At 41.1% G+C, this 26,783-nt stretch overlaps 1 protein-coding gene across 1 annotated transcript in view; it reads right to left on the reverse strand.

Annotated features, from left to right (window-relative positions):
- ENOX1 (ecto-NOX disulfide-thiol exchanger 1) overlaps positions 1–26,783 on the reverse strand; it is a 2,044,058-nt gene that overhangs the window by 1,794,529 nt on the left and 222,746 nt on the right. The gene's annotated exons all lie outside the window — the stretch shown is intronic.

The following is a 26,783-nucleotide window of genomic DNA, read 5'->3' on the forward strand; positions in this document are numbered from 1 at the left end:
TTATTGGCCTGTGAATAAACAAAGGTGATACAGTCTTTAATCCATTTTGATATGGAGGCTTTAGATACTGGTTGACCCAATTTGTTCGCTGCAAAAGAAACAAACAATTGATTTGATTTTCGCGTTTGAGCGGTTCTATTCAAATAAAAACGTAACTGTCTATGTACGTCCAATTGATGCAAAGTATATTCTGCGTTATTGGAGAATTCTGGGAAAAAAACAGGGAGTTCTATGGTTTGTTGCAAACAGAAAGAGGAGGCCACCTTTGGAATAAATGCAGGGTTCAATTTCAATGAAACTCTATGTTTGTGAAAAATCAAATAGGGAGGATCAGAACAAAGAGCTTGAAGTTCTGAAACTCGCCTAGCAGATGTTATGGCTACTAAAAAGGCCGTTTTCCAAGACAGAAATTTTAAATCACAAGTAGCAGCTGGTTCGAAAGGACGGGCAGTTAGGGCAGCAAGAACCATATTCAAATCCCAAGGAGGAACGGGATGAGATAAAGGAGGCCTAAGGAGCCAAGCCCCTTTAAGGAACACCTTACAAAGTTTGTGAGACATTAATGAAGGTTCAAATGAGGCATGAAAATTAGAGATTGCCGCTAGCTGAACCTTAATGGTAGAAACTGAAGAGCCCGACTGAAAAAGGAAGGCCAGAAAATTCAGAACCTCCGATACTGGAGCAGTGAGAGGATCTATACCTTGTTCTTGAGCCCAGAAGGCAAACCTTTTCCATTTACTGGAATAAAGTTTGATGGTGGAAGGCTTATGGGAAGAAGACAGAATGTGGACCACATCCGGCGAGAGAGTATTATCTCGGACTAAGGATGGAAGTGGAGTAACCATGCTGCCAACTTCAGGGACCTGAGAGACGGATGAAGCCGTCCTGACTGATGAGTCAACAGGTCTGGCACGGATCCAGAAACCATGGACCTTCTATCGCATGCCTCTGTAGGAAAGGGAACCAAACTTGACGAGGCCAGTGCGGGGCAATCAGAATCATTTCGCTCTCCATGTAAATGGCCTTCTGTATCACCCTCGGTAGGAGGGGAACGGAGGGAAGGCGAGAAGACCGGGGCCAAATGTGAGTCAGAGCGTCCCTGGGAATCTGTCCCTGAGAAGGGAACAGTGTGAAGAACTCTCTGCATTTAGCATTGTGAGGGCTGGCAAACAGGTCGCAGCAAGGAAGACCCCATCTGTTGAAGATTTTCGCAGCTATACTCTGATTGAGGGACCACTCGTGGGGCAAGAGAATGGTCCTGCTTAATCTGTCCGCAATCACATTGGACTTCCCCGGTATGTGCGTTGCCATTAGAAAGCGGTTGGTAGCTACCGCCCAGTGCCAAAGTCTCATGGCTTCTCTGCATAGTGGGTAAGACCTGGTACCCCCTTGTTTGTTTATGTACCATACTACCGACATGTTGTCGGATAGGATAGCAATTGGACCCTGCGGGAGAGCGTGATGGAGAGCTTGGAGTACCAATAGTACCGTTCTCATCTCCAGTACATTGATATGCAAATGCGTTTCCTGGATCTGCCATGTGCCTTGGACCGACCTGTTCAGGTAATGACCCCCCACCCTACCTGGGAGGCTTCCGTGGTCACAGTGGCAACGGGACGTTGAGGAATAAAGGATCGCCCCTGGTCGAGATTTGACTGTAGAAGCCACCAACGCAGATCTCGACGGCAACTTTCCGTGATTATGATTAAGTGGTTCAAGGGCAGTTCCTGATAAGACCATTGAACCGACAGTAGCCATTGTAGAATTCGCATGTGAAGTCTGGCCAAGGGAACTAGAAGTATAGTCGACGCCATCGAGCCCAACAGTTGTAGGATCCGATGGGCCGGGGCTCTTTGTAAGTGAAGGCAGGATTTGACTTGATCTTGTAAGATCTGAATTCTTGCTGCCGGTACAAGGCGCATTCTTTTTGTGTCTAAGTCTGCGCCTATGAAAGTAATACGCTGCGAAGGCTGTAGTACAGATTTTTGCAAATTGAATGTGATCCCCAAGAAACGGCCCAAGGTGAACGTGGCTCTGAGCGCTTGGAGAAGTAGATGCTCGGAGGTGGCTGTAAGGAGCCAGTCGTCTAGATAAGGAAACACCTGGAATCCCAGACTTCTCAGGTGAGCAGTTACCATTGCCAGACACTTGGTGAACACCCTGGGGGCTGTGGTGAGACCAAAGGGCAGTGCTCGGAATTGGAAATGACTGGCTCCGTGAAGCGTAAATGTCTCCTGGACTCTTGAGCTATGGGAATATGATAGTAAGCGTCCTGGAGATCTATTGAGCACATCCATGCATCTTTTTCCATCAAAGGAAGAATAGATTGAAGAGTGACCATTCGGAATTTGGACTTCTTTACTGAAACGATTCAATGAACTGAGGTCCAAAATGGGCCTGAAGTCCCCTGTCTTTTGGTACCAAAATAATTTTGAGTAAGTTCCTGATCCGATCTGGTCGATGGGGACAGGCTGGATGGCTCTTTTTCTAGCAGCTTTGAAACCTCTAATGCTGCCTGATCCCGCTGACTGGGTGGTACGTCCGGGATTTCCCTTAAAGAAAGGGGGTTTGTTGAAGGTATGATATATCCTCCGGTAATGCGAAGCACCCACGATCGCTTGTTATGGATTCCCAAGCTTGTGGGTGCGCCAAAGCGACCCCGACTGGCTCGGAGTTGCACAGTCGGGCAACAACTCAGGAACGCTGGTTGTATGAAGAACCACAAAAGGAATCGCGGTCTCCAGAGTTACGGGGCCTCTGCCACCTCTGGGCGGCGTCTTCCAAAATCCCCTGCCTCTGGAGGGGAATCACTAGGTGGAGTAGAGAAAGACTTTTGGGATTTTTAAACCACATTTTCCCTCCTCTCCCAGCCTTGGGATAAGGCCTGGAAGGAGCGGAATAACGGGCCCCAACAGCAGTCAAAGTCTTGCCCTCCTGCTCGCACCGAGTTAGTGTGTCCTTCACCTTGGGTCCAAACAAAGATGACCCATCAAAGGCGTCGTGAAGGAAGACTTGAAGGCCTCCGTGCGAACACAAGCATAACCAGGCTTGTCTCCTAAGGGCAACGCCTGTTCCGCAGCTCTACTTCGCTCCATCGGCCGCATCTGAGATGAGCCGCATGGACGAGTTAACAATAGAAAAGAGTATTCATCTGTGCCAACAGTCGAGGCCAGCGCTTCAGGTAGATTACCAACAAGGGAGTCATTTAGCTCTTTGAGAAGATCCCTTTGGAGCCTTGTAAAATGACATAAATAATTCAGCGACCGTAAGGTAAAGGCCGCTGAGGACAGGGTACACTTCCCGTACCTATCCATACTCCTAGAATCCTTATTAGGAGGATGAATAGACGTCGAAGCCTCTGCCACGTCCTGCTGTGTGGCAGAAGCCACCACCAAAGCATCTACCGGTACACCCTTTGTGAGAAATTCTTTCTGGGGGGGAGCTGACAAGAATTTATTGGGCCTCGAGGCACGGTTCCACGGAATCAGGGTGTTCCCACACCCTTCGAGAAACCAAATCAAGGAGTTCATCGAAGGGCGGAGACACCCAGGAGGCGGAGGGCTGGGCCCCAAAGGCCTTGAGGAAGACCGACTCCTCAGCTGAAGGGGTTTTGGCTTGCCAGTCACCTCTCTGTCTCAGAATCTCCAAGATATCTGAGAAGGAGATATCATCGAAGATGATTTGGGGACCCTTCCGCGTCATCGAGGTCAGTATCGATGTAATAGACTCATCTTGGGAGTCTACGTGCTTCCTCTTACACAATTTCTTCCGTGGGGGTTCGTCGAAGCAGTTTCGGACGGACCGCCCGGAAGAAGGGAACCCCCGATTGGGGTATCCTCAGGCCCTGGGGCCCCGCTGCCGGGGGGCTGCAATGCAACAGAGGCACCAGTCTCCAAATCTAGGGACGGTGAGGTAGAGTCTAGTTGAACCGGCAAAGGCATGGCCAGCGCGCTCCTCATGGCCTCAAAGGCGGACCTCCAGAATCGAAGAAGTCACTGGTCTAGAGGCCACGATGGCACTGGGAATTCCAGCAGCCGATGCTCCGAGAGGAAGACTAGGCACCGAAGCACCTAATCCCAAAGTATTCCCCTCGGGCCCGGCTGTAGAGGTTGCAGTACCAAACCCTGAACCGGAGGACAGGGTAGGAAGCATAGTCGGAGCCGAAAAGCCTGATAGGGGTCTCTGCTCCGACCATATGGCTCCACCTTGCTCCACCACCACCGGCTCCAACAACTCAGAGGAGGTTGGAGGAGGAATCAAATGTGTCGGTGGGGATCGGCTCAAGCAAACTGTGCTGGAGCGAGACCATTTTAGCAAACACTGGAGATTGGAAAAGCCTCTGTAAAACCCTATCCAGGTCCGAATCTGATAGTCTCGAGGATTTAGAGGAGGTAGACACTCGAGAAGACTTTCCTCTCGGCTCCGAGGGAGAAGGGGACCCGGCTCGAAACGGCTCCAATACTGTCGGCGCAGACTCCACCACCTCATGGACCACCATCGGCCGAAGAAGCCTTCTTCGGGGCCGAGGGGAAGAGTCTGAGCTGCACACTTCCACGGTTCGAAGCCATTGGAGCCGATGGAGGTGATTCACCTCTCGATACTCCAACTTGCGGCTCCGAAGACAATGGAGCGAAGTAGGAGGTATCGAGGCAGACTCGACACTCGGCCCGAAGTCAGTGGAGCCGAGGAAGAAGAGGTCAACTTTTCTTTTAGAAGTCGGCTCCGACGGACTTGTCGGAGCCGGCGATCTTTCTTTTGGAAGCAACAGGAGGATTCAAAGCTTCCTCAAAGGAGGGTTTAATAAGCCCTTTTAAAATGAGCTTGTTCTTACGTTCTTGAAGAACTCTAGCAGAAAAGGCATGACATACACTACAAGTCTCCTGTAGATGTTTCGGCCCCAAACAATAAACACAAATTGAATGGCTGTCTGTTATGGACATTTTATAACTGCACCGAGTGCATTTTTTAAACCCTGATTTTTGTTCTTTAGACATAGTACAGGTACTGCAACCAATAGAGATTACCACAAAAATTAAGCACTATAAAGAAGAAAAGCGCCAACTGAAAAGCGCGAGACTCACTGGCGCAAGCACCTAGAAGAAAATTACCTCAGAAGCAACTGACAAATAAGTACAACGGCCCAAAGCCCTCTAATTTAAACGGGCTTGGCCCGAAAGACAAAAAACCACAAAGGGACTTAAAATAAACAGTACAAAGGACTTTTGAACTAAATAGTACACAAGAGTAGGGCAAGGGCCCTCTAACTCAACGGGCCTTGCCCGACTGAAAAAAAGGGACAAGTACCAGACGACACTCAAGCACTTAAACTTCACAAATATTATAAAGAAGCTGTTAAAACAGCTGTTTGATTAATATATAGCAAAAAACCCCAAGGTCAAGGACCAATAAAGGTAAAAATAACTACTTAGCTCCAGCCAAGTCGAGACCACGTCCAGCTTGTAAAGCGGCAAACGAGATCTGGGGAAGCAGGTGTAGTGCATCCTGGGATAGGGTATAGCCCAGCCAATGAGAGACTTCGTGCTAGTATATAAGTTGCCGAGTCGGAGCCGATGGATCGGCTCCGAACCCATCTGTCATGAATGTAGGCGAGATAGGATCCCATTACATCACATTTTCAAGCAGTTCTTAAGTACTAACTGCACAACCAAATAATTGAATAATGGATACAATAATTGAATTCAATAATTGGTTGATTGAGCAAACAATATTTTAAGGCAACCAGCTCCTGGTTGAAAGCCAGATATAAAGTGAATCATATATAATGAAATGTGTGTATATGTATCCTGAATACAAAAAATACAATGTGATAAGTAGTATAAAGTAATAAGAATTGACTAACTAAAAATTAATAATTTAAACAAAACACAATTTGCAACATCATATTACACTATCCGATGTAAAAATATATAAAATCAATCATTATTATTTTTATTGTTAGCGTGCATTAACTTTAATGCCACTGAGTGACCAAAAAGTCTGAGATCGACTAAAAGTTCACTGAGTTTACTTGCCTGAGAAGGAATAAAAGACAGTCCCTTATTTAAAAGGGAATAGTCAGCAGTAGTAAGTTCAAGTCGTGAAAAATTGTAGACCAGCTGGTTCAACTTCGTAACCTTTGTCTCACGCCGAAGTTGTTCCCTGAAAACTTGCGTTTCTGACGACCACCTTGTTGGAGGAATACACTTTTATGTTATAGTAGCATGCACCCTAGACATGTCTTTCCTAATGTGGTAAAAGGACAGTTTGTCAGAATATATAGGTTATGTAAAGAGAATTCTGACCTACAGAGACAGCTTGATGATCTACACACCCTGTTTTTAGACAGGGGTATAATGATTCTATGATAAATAAAGTTAGATGCTCCATTATGGATAATATAAATGAGAATACTAAAATCACCATGAATCATGCAAATAATCGATCAAGAGGGAGTTATGATATTATAACCCCGTTTATTATGAGATATACTAATGACAACAGGAAAGTGGTGGACATAATAAGCAAACATTGGAGTGTACTCACCATAGATGCTAAAACGTTGAATATAGTGGGACATAAACCAAGATTCAACTATAGAAATAGTACGAATTTAAAAAGGCTATTATGTAAGGAACACACAAAAGATAGAATCAATAGATTAAGTATAAATAAAATGGGTACTTTTTGCTGTATGAGATGTAACATGTGTAGATATATAACATTCGAACAACATTTTGTTCACCCTACCATGATGTTTGAGTTTAAACCTAAGTTTTATGCTACATGCGATAGTAAGAATCTAATTTATTTAGCTACATGCACAAAATGTACAGGGTTTTATGTGGGCATGGCAGCGAGGAGGTTAAAAGACAGAATATATAATCATATATACGATATCAGGAAAATGAACAACCAGAACGCGTTGGCCAGACATGTTAGTTTAAATGTAGGTGATACTTTTAGGTTCAGGGTGTTACAGATGATATTGCAGAATAAACGAGGGGGCAGTAACCTGAATCACTTAGAATCAGTTGAGCTTGAATGGATCTTTAGAATGAGAGCACATGTGGAACCAGGGCTCAACTAGTCTATTAGCATTAAACCGATACTGGATGCACGTATTTAGATGTATTTTTGGATTCAACCATACATATATATATATTGTATTTTTATACTACATACTACATATATTATTAATATTCCCTCCATTAATGTTTTAAGAGGTAATGAATTATAAGCACTGGACATGCTTAAGGACCCAAATTTATACCCTGGGTGTAGATGTATGTTAGTACACGCATTTTAGTAAATAGTGTTTTGATATATTTTATATATTTTTACATCGGATAGTGTAATATGATGTTGCAAATTGTGTTTTGTTTAAATTATTAATTTTTAGTTAGTCAATTATTATTACTTTATACTACTTATCACATTGTATTTTTTGTATTCAGGATACACATACACACATTTCATTATATATGATTCACTTTATATCTGGCTTAACCAGGAGCTGGTTGCCTTAAAATATTGTTTGCTCAATCAACCAATTATTGAATTCAATTATTGTATCCATTATTCAATTAATTATTTGGTTGTGCAGTTAGTACTTAAGAACTGTTTGAAAATGTGTTTGTGAAATCTGAAGAAGCATGCCTGTGTAGCATGTGAAAGCGCTTATTTTATCTCATTTTGTTTTACTTCGACATTAAATACTGGTTTTATAACATCGTGGTGGTTGTGTCCAGTTTTGGTTTTGATACTTTTCTCATTGGGAATTACAACATTTAGATGGTAGCAGCACTCATTTTTCTTTATCTTCTATATATATATATAGATATTCATACACACACACACACACACACACACACACATATAGATATATATAGATATAGATATATGTGGGTCTGCTTGAGATTACTGAAATCTCAGTAGACCGACATTCACAACACAGAGCCAAAATGCACGAAATTTCACATCAGTGAAATTTCACATTGCCAACCACCGAATGCCCGACCGTCCAAGCTGATACATTAGAAAAGCGATATTGTATTCATTTAGAGCAAACTTTTTGTTTTAACAATTTTGCAGGGGGCAATGCCCCCTGCACCCCCAACCCCCCTGCTACTTAAAAATACTAACTCCAAGATCACACTACAATGTGCACATGAGTGGATTTCCTGTTCCGCTCAGCTTGGACTGTCAGGCATTCAGAGGCCAGTAATGTGAAGTTTTGCTGATGTGATACTTTGTGCTTTTCAGCTCGGTGTTGTGGATGTCAGTCTACTGAGATTTCAGTAATCTCAAGTAGATATATATATATATATATATATATATATATATATATATATATATATATATATATATTTATTTTTTTTTATTTAACATTTGTTAACCGAAAAAGTCCGATTTGGCTCTTTCAGTGGAGGCCTGGTGAGAAGTGTGTGTGTGTGTGTGTGTGTGTGTGTGTGTGTGTGTGTGTGTGTGTGTGTGTGTGTACACATATTTTGCCTTACAGACACAAGATACAGGGTTTGATTCTCACATGAGGTAATTTTCTAGACTTAAAATGGTCCACAAGGGCAGTTAGCCTAGTACTAATTTATGTACTTATATATATATATATATATATATATATATATATATATATATATATATATATATATATATATATATAAAATAGTGCTTTAGGCAAAGTGAGGATTACAGCACATTTTTGGCATTTGTTTTGTGTTATCTCTAGTGCTGGCTTATATGTGTTAACTGTCAAGGAGCATATCACATACATGGAACAAAACAAAAGCTTGAAAAAACATAAAATGTACATCAGAGCATCTAATACCCCAATTCCACAGCACTTAATTTTCGACCGGTCAAATGAAATCTGCATTGATGATGTCAGACATAACATATTGCCTGACTTTTAAGTATTTTTGGCTCAACTAAACTGCTTTAATTTTCCCACAGTTGTATTCGGTGCTTGCGGAACTTTAACCTGTTAGTGAGAAATAGCTCTGCAAACAGCTGTATAAATATATAATGGTATATGTTGTCTAATGCAAAAGAAAATTTTGCCTCCTCTCAAAAAAATTTATTGCAGAGGATTTGCCTGTGATTTCTTGAAGAGATGCATTTTTGTAGTAAAACTGCTGATTAAATGCATTGGCAATGGCAATCAAAGAGTAAACAAAGCTTCAGATGAATGAAACCTGGAACTCTGCTTTATCGGTATTAAAATGATTTAGCTTGATTTCCAAAGGAAAACAAATGCAGGTTTAAAATCAATGCAAACATATTCTGCAAACAGCAGTTTTGTAACTGATAATGTTCACTTGTTTTTAAACTGAGTGTTAAGACAGTCCCTAAGATTCAGCAACAAATAGCGCAATGTAAAAAGCAAAACAGTATGACAAGCAATAACTCACTGGATAGATTTAGAGTAGTAATCAATACGGTTACTCTAGGTCACAAAATACCATGTCCACCATTTGTGAGATGGAAATGAGAAATATTATTATAATGAGGAGTGATGGTGAATGTAAATAAATCTAAAAAGCATGGCAGAGAAATTCAGAAATGTATAAAAACAGCTGATGAGCAGTGACTCTCATTGTAGCTTTATGTCATAAAATCTTGTCAACTAGAGACAGAGGCTGCATTAAGATGGTACAGGTAGCAGCAAGATTAGCACAAATGGACGTTTGACATCATCTTTGCAGATAGCAGCCACAAAAGTGCATGATATCACCCTCCATGTCTAAGAATGATCCATATGTGCCTAATCATTTCATCCCTTAATCAGTACTGAACTAGTGGACTACTACCTGTGCAGTGAGACACCATGCAAGAACTGGTATATATGTCACCTTCACATGTAGGGCTATGGGATGTGTGGAATGCCCATTCATGTGGCCACCAAGATATGTATAAAACATAATTCCAGATGGACTCTGCAGTAACCAGCTTGGAACACAGCTCATGTAGCCCAGGCATCCACGTCAAAGATATCACACCAGCTTCTGCATGCCATTCTACAGCATGTGGAAGAGCATATGCGGTGCCCATATACTACCAAGGACAGCAAATACACCATGCTGATATTTTATGAGCCATCCCAATTCGCTGAGGTACTGGATGCCATCAACTGCATTCAGATGCTATCAAGACCCACACCTGGGACACAGGATCAATGATATATTGGCCTTAACGTATTCCTTTGTATCAATTGCTAGGTGGTCTGCAATGTAATGTACAATGTAACAGTGCACCACACAGGCAGCACCTATGACTCTTACATCTGGTACACATCCAATTTACATCAGTGATTTGTATGGGGTGATTTCCATCAGGGATATCTTACTGGTAATACTGGATATGCTCTTGAGCCATGACTAATTATACCAATTTGAAACTCTAGCAGCAAAGCAGAGAATGACAAACATGTTTCTGGACTAATGGCACCCTACAATATTCTGCAGAAATACGCAGTAAGATACTTGCCACATGTTTGTGAGGTTATACAACACTGTGGTGCAAAACAGCTGCTGCAAGGTATTGCCATTGGAGAGGAGTCAGCAGCAGAAGGTGTTCCACATGAAGAATTTGTGGAGGACTCGGCTGCAGGGGATGACCATGCAGGGTGGAGGTGGGTGATTTATGCTGGGACATTAGCTAACAGGCAGCATCTAATTCACAATTATGGGCCAGATTAGCCATAACAAACAGTGCAATGCATGTGATACTACAGTCAGGCTATGCTATACTCTGCATAGACTGACAGTGCTGTACAGCAGACATAGACTATGAGTAGTTTGTTTTTTGGGGGGGCAGTAATGTGTGTGTGTGTGTGTGTGTGTGTGTGTGTGTGTGTGTGTGTGTGTGTGTGTGTGTGTGTGTGTGTGTGTGTGAAAACCTGGTGAGTGAGCACAGAAAATGATGCTCTTTCTTCTCCACCTCTAGCCAAGTCTTCTTTCCCCATGTCCTTCTGTATGCTCCTCTGCTTGCTCTTCCCCTGTTTTAAGCATCCTTCTCATTAATATGAAAAAATGGGTAGGAGCTTTGTTAGGAGCCACTTATTATGGCTTTCATGAAGCAGTGCAACTATGCAGCTTGGCATAATCACGATATGCTACATGCACACTTGGGGCAAGTGACCATGGTCATAGCATATTTTCCTTCTTCTTGTCTGCGCATTTATTATCATCTAATTCCTTAATTAGTTAACTGTCTCAAAAATAACTGCACCTTAATACATAGTTAAATTCTTTGGGACACATCATACAATTTCGACAATTTTAATTATCCATTGCTCTGACAAGTAAGCCATGTTTTAGAATTCTAGGGGATATGGCAACATGTTGCAATACAAGTTATGTGTGTGCAAGTACATTATGAAGAAATACTGTTTATTTTAATGGAAAAGTACTTTAAAAATAATGAAGTATTTTTTCAGATTGAACTACGACTTCCACCCACACACTCCCTCTAAGAAATATAATTATCTTGAAAGCTTGCCTACTCTGAAGAAAGAAAGCATATTTAAGATTGTATTGCAGAGCAACTATGTTTATTTAAAATAATTATTTTTGACTAAAAATGAACTGTGTTACCAGAAGTGGCCTATTCACTTTCACAAGCTGAATAATTTTGTTTCTTCATTTAATTAACTAACATTCACTTACCCATATAATTGGATTAAATAAAATTTAATTTTGTTAGATTCAAATTCAAAATTACATTGAGTTTTCATCATTGCACATTTTGTTGTATAACTGTGTGTTTTGTATCAATTTGTCAGTGAAAAATAAATCTGCAAATGTATTCTTTTGAAACATTGACATTCATATCCTTTCTGAGGTATTCCTATTTTTATCACTAACCACAGACCCACACTGAAATACTGTTACCTTCAGGTTAAATTTAAAAATTGTAGACTCAAAGCTAAATTACTAAATTAGAAAAGGCAAATTATGTCACATCTTGTTTCCCAGAATACACAGTGAAAACAAAGATGAGTGATCTGCTAAAACTGTGCATTATGCAAGGACAATGATCAATTTAAATGTATGCCTTTGAGGTTTTAGCTTTCTATCCTTAATCAAAGCTCAGCATCGTCTCTGGTATTGAGAATAAATATAAATGCTGTTTTAGTTCCATTGCATTATCAACTGCATCCCGTATTTTCATAATAAAACTGTTTTCTCTTCTGCAGTAATACATCAAATCATATTTTTTCTGTCTTGTTTTGCCACAAGAAGAAATGCAGTTACAAAACTAATTCATTTTTTAATGTGCTATTACGGTACATAAAGTAATGCATTCTTAAATAAGAACTCTTGCAGCCCACATTAATTTATAAAATGATTGCACTCTAAGGGAAATATCAGGCCCTCTGTATGAATTTGCAAGCAATCATATTTGTCTGATGAAAGTATTCAAGTGATACAAGTATAATGGTATATCAGTCTGATTTTGTGTAATATGCAATAAATTGTAGTAGAATATTTGCATTTATAGTAATCTTTCCAGTAGATTTTTAAAATAATCCTGATTTTCTTAACTTGGAATACACTGACAGAATAATTTCTCAAAGAATATCTAAAGCAAGAAGAATTCCTGTTTTCTAAAAAATTTTTCTCTCTTTTGTGAATGTATGTGTGTGCGTGTATACATATATATATATATATATATATATATATATATATATATATATATGTTTATAGGTGGGTACTAGGCTATTTGCCCGATGTATATATATGTATGTATGTATGTATATGTGTATATATATATATATATATGTATATATATATATATATATATATATATATATATATATATATATATATATATATGGGTCTACTTCACATGACTGAAAACGTATTTGACTGAATTTCATTTGACCAAGACCACAATACCTAATTTTCAAAATACTGAAAACTCATTTGAATGAATCTCATTATACTGAATTTTAAGCCCCAGACATGATGTGGGTTTCCCTTCACCTTGAATTGCTTGTGATAAAAATAATTATTGTAAGTTAAAGTGCTGACTGTCAGAATACCGATAGTCATGTAGAAAGTAGTGTTGTAGTGTTTCTAAATGTACACGTCTCTCTACATTTTTATGAGAAGTATCTAAAGTAATATGGCGGATGTTTTGTGCATTCCCAACTGTAGTGGCAGTTATAAAAGCACTAGACTACCTCCTGTCAATCAGCCTAACTGTATTGAAGAGAAGTTTCAAACTAGAGTTAGAAAATACAGTCATCTTGGGAGATTTTAAATTTTCTACATATGGACTGCTCAGTTGGTACATGTTCTACTGCAATGGGAGGCACATTTTTAGACTTTGTATCTGTAAAGAACATGGTGCAATTAGTGGATTTTCCAATGAGGCAAAATAAGATTCTTAATCTGCTTATTACCAATATTCCAAACAGAATATGTGATATTAGTCTAGACCCATCAGATAATTTTGTCCACTCAGCCTTTCAGTTTACAATCTGGTGTAATTCAGCTAGAACAAAATCATCATGTATTAAATATCTAGGAAAGATGAATGCTACACATGAGACAAAAATCAACCTTGATAAGGTGAAGTGGAAGTACCATAGTAATGACAAGTGCATTGCAGACTACAGTTTATTTGAAAAAAATGTGTTTAGGAGTGGTAGAATACAGTAAGTGTGAATTCACCAACATTAGAAAATCTGTTTTTACCCATGGTGGCACAAATCCCTTATAAAGCTACTTAGAACTAAAATGGAGACGTTTTGCAATATAGAAAATATCATTAAAATCTGCCAAAGCTAAATATTAAATTAAATTAGCTAATGATAACAACTGTAAAAAAGTTCTTTTCTTAAGTAAACAACAAGAAACATGTCTTGGTCAGCTGGTCCGATTGCTTACAATGACAGGTTACTTTTTTCAGGAGTTGAACTTACAAATCCATTTAATTCCTGTTAAGCAAATATTTGTAACAGAGTCTGCTGTAAGGGTATGGTACAGATTGTTGGGCCTGAGCCTAGTGGAACAATGGAAATCTTGACAAACAAAAGCATCTGGGAAAAAAATTAAAAAAATTAAGCATGATTATAGTCCAGGGCCTGATTATATTCAAGATTGCTTTATGAAGGAAACAGTGACATCTATTATCATGCAGCTAAACCTACTGTTCAATCACATCTTACTACCAGTTTTGTTCTTTGTACCATGCAGAAGTTGTTCCAGTCCACAAAGAAAAACCTGTGGACAAGACTTCAAATTATTGCTCCACTAGTTTTGCACCTTTCATGGGAAAGTGTTTTGCAAAAATGCCTCCTCTCTTTATTAGATAATGATGTTAACCTATATTAGCATGGTTTCTATAAAGGAATGTTTACTTTTACAAACTTGACATTTTTTTATAAATCAATTAGTATGATCTTCCATCATGGTATTTAGTGCAGGGGTGGTAATTATGGATTTATCTAAAGCATTTGATACCATTCCTCATTCCTTGACACTCTTGCAAAATTTCATCTTCCACCAGACCCTAACATCACCAAGCCTTGTCCTTATACTCAAGTCTCCTACACGCTGCTGAGAAGCATCCTATGCCTGGCCTATAAAGCATCCTGTGATCCAGCATTAATGGACCTGTTGCACAACCTCAAAAGAAAAAAAAAATAGCAACAGAAACACCCACTTCAGGGACCTAAATCTCATCTTCAACATAAATAAGACATTCTGGAGGGACAGGTATATGTTCCAGAGGCTGCCCCTTCTCTGGAACAGGTTTCCTATCCATATGATGCAGAGTTTTTCCCTGCACTTATTCAAACAAAACTTGGATCAGTGGATGGGGAACTATAAATACATCCATGGTCTGGTACCTATGTCTGTATTAGAAAGACAGAAGCCTGCAAATGCTCAAACACTCATGACCAGGTCATATATACACCACCAAAAAATCTGTGGGAACAATACCTATCTAGTATTATTGGGTAAGGTGGCTAGGCTTAAAAAGCTCCTTTAGGGTTGTTAGCCAAGTATTCTATTATGATACTATGATAGTGGACTCTATGACTGGCATCTCTGTAAATCCCTTCGTCATTACATGAGTTTCCTCCTGGCTTACAGGTAGACATCAACAAGTTAAGATTAGTAACTATATTTTAGACTGGGACCTATCAAGGGTAGAGTTAGAATAGGTAATTTTTAATATTATCTTTTTTAAAATTCCTCTTCCTAACAATTTCTGGATGGCAAAGTAAGCTGCTGATTTTAAAATAGGTATGTTAATAACAAAGCTGCAGGCTCATCAAATTTTTAATAACTGTCTTAATAGAGTCAGTTTTTCCATGATTGACAATGTGACAATGGGCTAAAAACTAAGCTAGACAGAAGTGGTCTAATCTACTTTGATAGATTTCAACCTAAGTTAGATCTATTATTGGGTGTCTACATTGCTATTGCAGTTACAGAATATAAAGATCTGAATCTCACCACCTCAAATCATTTCATTTCATTTAGCATTGAACGCTAATATAAATTCAAACACAAAATTGCAGAAATAACTATGTTCCACATCAAGCCTGCTGCTGTGTTCCATTTATACAGGCTGGAAGGCTCCGTTTTATGTGTTTTGGTTTCCCCCAAGGCTGTGCTCTGTTTATGCAGGCTGGAAGGTGCAAGGGAATGATCGTACAGTAAAACACAGCACTGTCAAGATGGGGGTAAGACTATATTTTGTTCTGTCGCTATTGCTAAGTAAGCGGTAGTGGATGAGTCATAACAAAATAACTTTTTTCCCCTTCTGTTAATTAAACTCCAACAACCCACGCTCTGGTGACCTGTAAAGGCATTTTAATGAGCTTTGCAAATTGCTTTAGAATAGCATACAAGTTTTCAGAATTACAATCGATGTTAATAAGCAGCTATGGTAAGAACGAAGCTTATAGAGTTGCAAAACATGAGCGGAAATGTACACATTAACTTTTTTTGGAAGAGGGTGTTGATGAAACATTTCAACTCGCTGTTGGTACCTTGTATAACAGAATATACCTCACAAAATGAGACTTTGTGAGCTTTTTTCTTGCATCCTTCTCTCCCATCTCTTTGCTACGCATTATGTATTTTCACCAACATAGCACTATGTCCGTTGTTAATACCGGCGTTAGGTTCAGTAATTCTGTATTTGCTGGAAGATGTGTCTCCACATACAGTATTACATTTTGTCACTTACCAAAAAGTATGATGTACTGGGATGGGAGGCACAGGCCAGTTGGCTTCTTTCTCTTACTTGTTGTCAGAACATTTACTAACACGTGAGTTGATTTCAGTCAGTGTCATATTGCTGAACTACTTGTTTGGAAAATGGGGAAAGGTGTTTTGGAGTTTAGTAGACAGTGTAGTAGGAAATCGAGTGTTTGTCACTGTACTGTAACAATAAATCCCTAATTGCCATAAGGGACATTCTTTAAGCTGTTTAACCAATCAAAAAATGCTTTACAATAATTTGCACACTTCAGTCATTCAGCCTGCTGGTTATATACTCGCTCTCAATTGTCCCTCGTTTTGATCTAAAATTTTGCTTCATCCCTTCTCCTAATCCTTCCTAAAACTAGCAAATTTAGGGGAAGAGGTGATGAATTGCATTTATGATAATTGCTAGAGTTAGACGTGATTATTCTACTTCAGAAAATGCATGTTAATTTCGCATTCTTTTATTCTGCCAATAGTTGAAGTTAATAGTATTAATATTTTCAGGAGTGTTCCTGAATATTTTTGGATTTGTCCTATCTTCTGGAGTTAAGAGATTAAGAGCTATGTTTATACATTCAACCCAGGAAGTCACTTGATATTTTGGCGAGCAGCAGTTCTGAGGATGGAAGTGTGTACCATTTAAATTTTGGTAATAAGCATTTTTTTTCCTGTGGAGCTGGTGGTGAGAGTTTATAGCATTTGCAATTTTATTAGTGTTCAAATTAGGTTTTGGATTTCATGTGATGCCTGTGTAGTACCAGAGTTCCAGCATTATTTCCTTGCTTACTGTAGTCGTGTCAGTCTATCTATAGCTCCATTAACTAGTCAACTGTTGATTGATTCAGTCACCACAATTTGAAAAGAGTACTTCTTGATAGAGTCCTGTTATATGAGGTGTTTTGCTTGTGTTGCCAGAAGCTCTGATGTGCTTGTGCATTGTGTTAGGTTGTGTTCAAGACCATGGCCTGGGAGGTTAAGAATGGTAGTTAAGGCATGGGTGCAGCCAAGCATACACCAGATAAAATGCAGTGTAGTACTTTAGTTTGTTTGCAAATCTATTTAGCAATACACATATTGAGTTATAAAGAGTTATAATACTGATATAAAAGTGAATAAGTAGGTTACAGCAGTGGAAAGCAAATCCACAAATGGAAAAATAGTCACATGTAGGCAGCCAATAGAGAGAGAGTATGAAAATAGTGTATTTTTTTGTATTGCTTTCTGTTTAAAAATGATTAACTTACTAACATTGGTTTTGTGTTCTTTATGTTAGTTCTGTTGCTGATATAGTAGTGGTGGGGTCTGTTTATGCAGGTTGGAAGGTACGTGTGTGTGTGTGTGTGTGTGTGTGTGTGTGTGTGTGTGTGTGTGTGTGTGTGTGTGTGTGTGTGTGTGTGTGATGCCCCAATTACTTATGACTGGTGGTTAGAATTAGGCTCAAACCCTGTACCTTAGGTACAGGAGCCCGCATTCTCTACCCACACTACCACTTACTTGTGATCCAGGGAGTTTGGGTCTGTTATATTTTTTGGAAACACATGGTAATACAAAACACTATTGTAGCAACATAATTCTAAGATTATACAAGCAACATTTAAAATGTGTCCCTGGTTTTGGGCCTTCACCCCCCCCCCCCCAAATAAATGTTGGCTTTTTCCAGATTTCTTCTGCTATAAAATTGAGAGATTTAGTTGTCAGGTGGGTGGTGCAGTGGTAGTGTTGTCTCCTCACAGCAATAGGTTTTTGGCTTGTTTCTTGGCAGGGGTGCCTTCTGTGTGGAGTATGCATGTCCTCCCTGTGTTTGTCTGTGTTTCCTCTGGGTGCTCTGGTTTCCTCAAATATTACAAATACATGGCCTGGAGCATTTCTCCCAGGGGCCTCTGCTGAAAATTGGCTTTGTTCCAAGTTGGACTTTCCTGGTAAATAAATGTTAAATAAATAAAAAAATTTGCTGAGAAGTTTAGTGTTGCTTTGCATTGTTAGTAGCACAACAGGTAGTTGCCTTACTTTTGATGCAGAAGGCTGTGGGTTCTACCCCTACAGTATACTTTTATTTGTTTCATTGCTTACTAGAAGACTGTTCAAAACTACAAATTTAAAACACAATCTAACAACTGTTGTTGTATTATACAAGGACTATAATTTAACACAATCAGAAAGGTGAATCAAAGAATGCATACATGTATGCTTGACCCTAAAAATGTGTTTGAAAACAGCCCAGTGGAAGGTGTGAAAGGCTCAAAATTGTGGGCTAATTTTAAGCTTTACTCTTGTTAACAAAGCAATGGATGGAGGTAAAACAGTTCACACCACATAACCTTGACCTGGCCAAGCCTTTTGACACAATCCCTTACTCAGGCATAGTACAAAAGATGAATAATGTAGGAGCAAACACTTGCATTACTAGCTGGATTGCCAACTTGGTCACAGGATGCAGGAGATCAAAACAGGGGAAGAGACCGGTCACCAATGGAGTCCCCCAGAGTTCGATGCTCAGACTTTTTATGTTTGGCATATACATCTCAAAAGTAAAAGGGAATACCAAATACCCAGCTAAGTATGAGATGACTGCAAGCTAGTAGCAGTTACTGAATCCCCAAATGACTTAACCATCATGCAGGTAAGTTTGTCCCAAACAATACTTCTTTTAGGTTCATAGGTTCATAGGTAGGTACTAGGCTATCAGCCCAAGGGCCTAAGCAAGCCTAGCCAACAAGGTTCCCTGGCTTATGACACCCAAGAAAGTTATTTTCCTGTGCCACTGTCGAGCAGAGACACAGAAGTGATCCCCGGGGTGTATTTCCTATTTCCCATCCACTCATCAAGATTTTTCTTGAAGATTGCTAATGAAGAACTTTGCTTGACATAGATGGGTAGCCTGTTCCAGAGTATGGGAAGTCTCTGGGATAGGAATCTATCCCTCCAGCATGTCCTGTTTATTGTGGTGACAAGGTTTAGGTCCCTAGAGCATGTAGCTCGGAGGGATTGGGATTTCTTTAGGTGTAGCATGTCCAACAGCTCTGGGTTTGACATAGCTTTATATGTTAGGCAGAGATCACCTCTGAGTAGGCGATATGCTACGGAGTAAAGCTGGAGTTTTTTGAGGTGGTCAGTGTAGGGCATTTGTTTGAGTCCAGTAATCCTCTTTGTGAGATACTTCTGTGGCCTTTCCAGCTGCTGCAGATGTCTTGTGAGGTACATTCCAAAAGGGACGTTGTACTCTATAGTGGGTCTAATGAGTGTCAAGTAGAGGGGAATGATGACCTCTTTTTTCCTGGATGAGAACCCTTTTATGATGTGGTGTGCCATGTAGACGGACTTCCTGACTACTGTGGCGATGCGACTATCAAAGGAGAGACTACTGTCCACCTGGGTCCCAAGGTCTTTTATCACACATTCGGTGTTAAGTAGATTGCTGCCTATGTGGTAGTTCATGGGTACAGAGTTTTTACCAAAGGGGATGACACTGCACTTTTTGACATTGAGCTTGAGGCCATGGCTCTGACACCAGGCATCTGTCTCAGAGAGGCCCTTCTGTAGAATGTTCACATCATTTGGGGACTTGACTATAGCTCCAAGTTTGCAGTCATCTGTGAACTTCATTAGCCAGAGGCCTTCTGTGTTAGCCTGTACTTCAGAGAAATAGATACCAAACAGGAGCGGTCCCAGGACAGAACCCTGTGGTACTCTACTTGTCACTGGTTTGAGGTCAGATTTGGAGTCTGCAACTTTTACAGTGTGGGTTCTGTCAGTAAGCCAGTTGGCAACCCATCTTGTGACGTAGGGATTTATGCCCAGTTTATTGAGTTTAGCTATAATTTCAGAATGGGGGATGGTGTCAAAAGCCTTGGTGAGGTCAAGATAGGCTGTGTGAACCACCTTACCCTCATCTACGGCTTTGGTGATTGCCTCAAAGAAGTCGATCACGTTCAGGAGGCATGATCTGCCTTTCACAAACCCGAACTGGGTGGGATCCAGAGTTTGGAGATTACCAATGTCTTTGTCTATGAGTTACATGATGATATGTTCCATGGCTTTGCAGACCAGGCGCTCCCGGTCTATAGTTCCCGGGATCAGTGGTGGCTCCCCCTTTGTGGAGTGGGATAACTGTTGCTGTGCACCATTCAGTGGGCATAAAGCCTGATGCGAGGCTATTATTGAACATGGTGCTTAAGTGGGGAGCCAGTTCATTCTGAAGTTCGTGTAAAACGCAGCCTGGGATCTTGTCCGGTCCCATGGATGCAGTGTTTTTGGCTTTAGAGAGTGCAGCTTTCACCTGCGTAGTTGTGATTATAGGGATTCTGCATTCTTCCTGTATAGATATGGGCCCTTTAGGGGGTGGGGGGGTAAAGTTACCACTGAACCTATCTGCCAGGATGTTGGCAATATCAATTGGTTCTGTAATTTTCGTGCCTTTGTGCTGTTACTCAGAGCAGATCTGGGTGTTGCCATTGAGATTCTTGACATAGCTATAGAATGCTTTGTGGTTGTTCTTGGAATTAGTGGCGATTTTATTTTCGTAGCTAGCTATGGAGGATCTTATAAGAGATCTCAGCTTTTTACTGAGGCTGACCAGGGAGCTCCTCCACTCATGGGATTTTACTCGCTTTTGCAACAGTTTCTTCCTTCTGTTGTACAGTTGGTTTATGGCAGGGGACCACCAGATTGGCTTCCTTTTTTTGGAGGATAGTGTCTTGGTTCTGTTTGGGATAGCACAATCCATACACTCATGTAAGTGCTTATAGAGTGCATTTGTGTAGGATTCAGCAGTTGTAACTGTATTGCCCATCTGCATGGGTGTCATGAAGTTCACTACTTCTGTCTTAAGAAGCATGAAGTTGGCTTTGGAGAAGTTTTTTTTACTGTGGTTTCCTTAATGGGGGGTGGGGGTGGGATGTGGATATCAAAGGTGATTAGCTTATGGTTGGATCGGACCAATGAGGAGTTGACTTCAGGTGTGGAACACCGGTCACTCATGTTGGTAATGACTAGGTTTCTGGATATTGTTGCCCGTGGTGGGGGTGTGGATAAGTTGATCTAGGGCATTGGAGTTTATGAATTCCAGAAAGCTTTGTGCTAAGGAGTTGGAACATGAGTAGTTTTCCCAGTTAATAGTGGGGTAGTTAAAGTCGCCCATTATTAGGGGGTTTGGTTGAACCCTAATATTTTCCAGTACATCAAGAAAAGAGGAGTGGGAATCCTGGGGCATTGTGGGGGATCTGTAGCAAGCTACAATTTGGAATGCAGTTTTTCCAAGAGTTAGTTGCACTTGGATAACCTCGGATGCATTATGCTGAGCAACTAGCCTGGAGGAGTGGATATCCTTAATGAATATGGACATATCCCCACCTTTGTTGTTTTGGTCCAGGTTACATGGCCGAAAAGTGTGGTATGAGTTATAGCCTGGTAGTGCAGGGGTGCTCCCTGGAGCCTTGAACCAGGTCTCAGTCACTGCACAGATATTGATGTTCTCCATTTTAAGGAGTGCCTCGAGTGAGTGCATTTTGAAATTTAGACTTCTAGCATTGAGTAGCATTACCCTCAGTTTTTGCTTGCCTGTTCCTGTTATGGTGGTGAATTTGTTACTTGAACCCTGCCTAAAAAAGGCACTATAGGGGCAGCAAGAGCCTTAGCCAGTATCCGGAATCCCAGGGGCGACAGGTGCAGGCCATCTGTGGCAAAGCATCGTGGTCTGTCGACCATGTCATCCCAAGCAGACAGATACTGGATCCCCTTAGAATGACACCAGAAGCTTAGCCAATTGTTGAAGTCAATCATTTTGTCCTTGTACTGCGGTATCCTTCTGGGAGATGGCAGAATGCTACTCGGGGCTAGGGTCATACCTGACTGGGCTACAAGATCACAGAGCTCTTCCATGTCTCTTTTCATGTAGTTCAGAGAGGTACATCTCAGGTCATTCACACCAACATGGACAATGACAGAGTCATATTTGTACTTATTGTGGAGTGACCTGAGTGTGAGGGTTATGTGGCAGATCCTGGCACCCGACAGGCAGCTGACAGTAACCTTCTCCTTGTTTAGCCTGGTGAGTGGGACATCAGTGTGCCTGACTATAGAGTCACCTACGACTAGTGTGTTAGATATGTTGTTTTGCCTTATTGGCTGTGTTTGATTGGCACACTGAGTCTGTGGGCTATGTGTCATTTGGGTTGTGTTGGGGAATGGAGGTTGCTTGTGTTTCTGCTTTGGAGGTCTCTGTTGCTTAGGCAGATTATTATTGAGAGCCTCCGCGAATGTTTTTGAGTTTCTATGTGTGGATTTTGGTGGTGTAGACGTAGTGAGACTATGTGATGTGTGTGGTGTGGTGCAAATGTTTACCTTCTCCTTATGGCTGTCAGGTTCAGTCTTGGTTGGAGAGAGCTTTACCTCCAGTTTGGCTAGATAAGTGCATCTCTCACAGGTTGTAGTGTTGGGTGGTAGGAGGAGAGGGTTGTCTGTGTACATGAGGCAATTTCTACATTGCCTCAAGATGCCCAGATTCATCATATAGACAGGGGAGAACACTGGGAGCTGACCCTTGGACAAGCCTGAATAAAAAACTATTTTCCTCTAGATAAGTGAGGAAAGTGAGTACAAGAGCTGTTTATCTTAACGCCACTGAGAAAAGTAAGTACCAAAACTGTTTTCCTCTAGGTAATGAGGAAGATTGAGTGCTATAGTAATTAGTCTTCTTCTTCTTTTGGCTGCTCTCATTAGGGGTCGCCACAGCAGATCAACTGTTTCCATTTCTTCCTATCCTCTGCATCTTGCTCTGTTACACCAACCACCTGCATGTCCTCTCTCACCACATCCATAAACCTTATCTTAGGCCTTCCTCTTTTCCTGTTACCTGGCAGCTTCATCCTTAGCATCTTTTTCCCAATATACTCTGCATCCCTCCTCAGGACATGTCTAAACCAACGTAATCTTCCCTCTCTGGCTTTGTCTCCAAACCTTCCAACCTGGGCTGACCCTCTAATATACTTATTCCTAATCCTGTCCATCCTTGTCACACCCAGTGCAAATTCTAAGATCTCAACTCTGCCACGTCAAGCTCTGACTCCTGCCTTTTTGTCAATGCCACTGTCTCCAACCCATATAACATAGCTGGTCTCACTACCCTCTTGTAGACCTTCCCTTTCACTCTTACTGGTACTCGTCTCTCACAAATCACTCCTGACACTCTTCTCTACCCACTCCATCCTGCCTGTACTCTCTTCTTCACCTCTCTTCCACACTCACCATTACTCTGAACTGTTGATCCCAAGTACTTAAACTCATCCCCCTTCACCACCTCTACTCCCTGCATTCTCACCATTCCTCTATCCTCCCTCTCATTCACACACATATATTCTGTCTTAGTCCTGCTGACCTTCATTCCTCTTCTCTCTAGAGCATATCTCCACCTCTCCAGGGTCTCCTCCACATGTTCCCTACTCTCACTACAGATCACAATGTCATCTGCAAACATCATAGTCCACGGGGACTACTGTCTGATCTCGTCTGTCAACCTGTCCATCACCACTGCAAATAAGAAAGGGCTTAGAGCTGATCCTTGATGTAATCCCACCTCCACCTTAAACACATCCGTCATTCCCACCGCAGACCTCACTGCTGTCACACTACCCTCGTACATATTCTGTAACACTCTTACATACTTCTCTGACACTCCCGACTGCCTCATACAATACCACAACTCATCTCTAGGCACCCTGTCATATGCTTTCTCTAAATCCACAAAAACACAATGTAATTCCTTCTGACCTTCTCTCTACTTCTCCATCAACACTCTCAGAGCAAACATAGCATCTGTAGTGCTCTTTCCTGGCAAGAACCCATACTGCTGATCACTAATCATCACCTCCCTTCTTAACCTAGCTTCCACTACTCTTTCCCATAACTTCATGCTGTGACTGATCAGTTCAATCCCTCTGTAGTTGCTACAGCTCTGCACATCACCCTTATTCTTAAAAATCGGTACCAAAACACTTTTTCTCCATTCCTCAGGCATCCTCTCACTTTCAAAGATTTCATTAAACAATCTAGTTAAAATTTCGCAAACAATACCTGGTGTCAAAATCAGACAATGCCCTCTGAGAACTGACCGAATTGTTTGGCATTTGGGAACTTGTGTGTACAGTGGCCTAACTTTTGACCAACATGTGCCCAGAGTCATAAGAAAGTCTTTCTATATTGCACATCTTATAAACAAGTTGATTGTGAGTAGATCTAGAGATGTCGTTGTCCCCATTTACAAAGCTCTCATTATGTCAATCATTTTGTATAATGCCCACTTTGGCATGTATCTGTCCAGCTCCATATAACAATTGGAATGCCTTCAGATATACCTTATTTAAAAGGATACAAGTCCTAAACAATAGGACTTGCATGGACCACCTCAAAGATTTATTACTATACTCAGTATCCTACAGAGAGCTTAGAGCTGAAATGTCTGGCATACAAGGCATCCTCCTATCTAATACAGATGGACATATTGAACATCAGCAAGTCAAATGGCATCAGAAATAATCAGTCCAGGTATCTAAACTGAATGTTGTGGAGAGATGGATATATATCACAGGGGCTACCACTGTTCCAGAACAGATTATCCATAAAAATAAAACAAAGCTCATCTGTCCATATTCAAATGCAACTTGGATCTAAGGATGAGTAATAGAAAATGTATCTAGGATTGCCCCTCATGCCACTAATGGATAGAGGCAGTTCCTAAATGCTGCATCCCTTACATAGGTCCCCCCAAATTATATATGGAATGATCAGTTATTCCCAATAGGGCTAATATACAATTATCAGCCATGGGGATAGGCAAGACCAATCAGAAAATGTTAATTCAAGCACCAAAAGGGAATTGGCTAAGCTTAAAAAGTCCTCCAAGTGAACCTATGTTGTGGTAGTAAGTAGTTATAAAATATTCCCCTATTTAGATCACTATGTGCCCCTCTCACCCTCCGCCCCTCCAGTCTTCAGCAGCTTCTGGCACATATGTTAGACAGTCAGCATAGGGCATCTGCTTTAGGCCTGTGATTCTTTTAGTGAGGTATTTCTGTGACCTTTCCAGTTATTGCAAATGTCTTGAGAGATACATACCAAATGGGGCATTGTATTTTATAATGGGTCTAATGAGGGATGAGTACAGTGGAAAATGACCTCCTTTTTTCTGGATGAAAAGCCCTTAGTGATGAGGTGTGCCACATAGAAGGATTTCCTTACTGCTGTGGCAATGTGGTTATTGAAGGTGAGACCACTGCGAAGTCTCTTATCACAGTTTTGGTGTTTAGTGTACTGCCACCCATGTGGTAATTCATGGGTACATGTTTTTTCCCAAAGGGGATAACTATAGATTTCTTGGAAATGAGCGTGAGCCCACGACTCTGAAACCAAGCATCTGTTTCTGTAAGGCCGTTTTGTAGAATATCAACATTATTTGGGGATTCAATAATGGCTTCCAGTTTGCAGTCATCTGTGAACTTTGTTAACCAGAGTCCCTTAGTTTTGGCCTATACTTCAGAAAAGTAGGTGCCAAACAAGAGCGTTCCCAGGACTGAACCCTGAGGTACTCCACTTGTCACTTGTCTGGAGCTGGATTTCGAGTTTGCTACTTTTACAGTGTGGGTTCTGTCAGTAAGCCAGATGGCAATCCATCGAGTGACATGGGGATTAATGCCCAACTTAGTAATTTTATCTACGATTCCAGAGTGGGGGATGGTGTTGAAGGCCTTGGTGAGGTCCAGATAGGCTGTGTGGACCACCTTACCCTCATCCACAGCTCTGCAGACTGATTCAAAGAAGTCAGTCAGGTTCAGGAGTCACGATTGGCCCTTCACAAACCCCAACTGGGTGGAGTCCAGTGTTTGAAGGTTGCCAATGTCTTTGTTTATAAGTTCCATGATAATACATTCCATGGCCTTGCAGATCAGGCTCATCAGACTGATGGGGCAGTAGTTCCCAGGATCCAAGGTGGATCCCCCCTTGTGGAGTGGGATAACTGTAGCTGTGCGCCACTCAGTGGGCACAAAGCCTGAGGTGAGGCTATGATTAAACATGACACTTAGGTGAGGTGACAGTTCATTTTGTAGTTCAAGTAGTACACAGTCTGGGATGTCATTTGGTCCCATGGATGCTGTATTCTTAGCTTTGGAAAGTGTGTTTTTTTTACCTGTGTGGCCATTATTACCAGAATTTGGCAATCTTTTGGTACTGAGATGGGCCCTTTAAGGGGTGAGAGGGGGTGATGTTGGCACTGAATCAATCTGTCAGGATATTGGCAATATCCTTGGGATCAGTATATTTAATGCCATTCTGTTGTAGCTCAGAGCAGATCTGAGCATTGCCATTTAGATTCTTGACATAGCTATGGAATGCAAAAACATGACAACCACAAACAGCACCAAACCACAGATATGAGGAACCTGGCTCCAATAAAGGCTGTCCCTTCCAAGATTCCTCTTTTCAGAGGAATAGCTGGTACAAACACTTCCACAAAATGCAATTTCAGAATGTTTCATAGCTAGTTAG

Source organism: Protopterus annectens, chromosome 5.part0, assembly GCF_019279795.1.
Source record: "Protopterus annectens isolate FY-2018-M chromosome 5.part0, PAN1.0, whole genome shotgun sequence".
In the NCBI taxonomy this organism is placed as follows: domain Eukaryota; kingdom Metazoa; phylum Chordata; order Ceratodontiformes; family Protopteridae; genus Protopterus; species Protopterus annectens.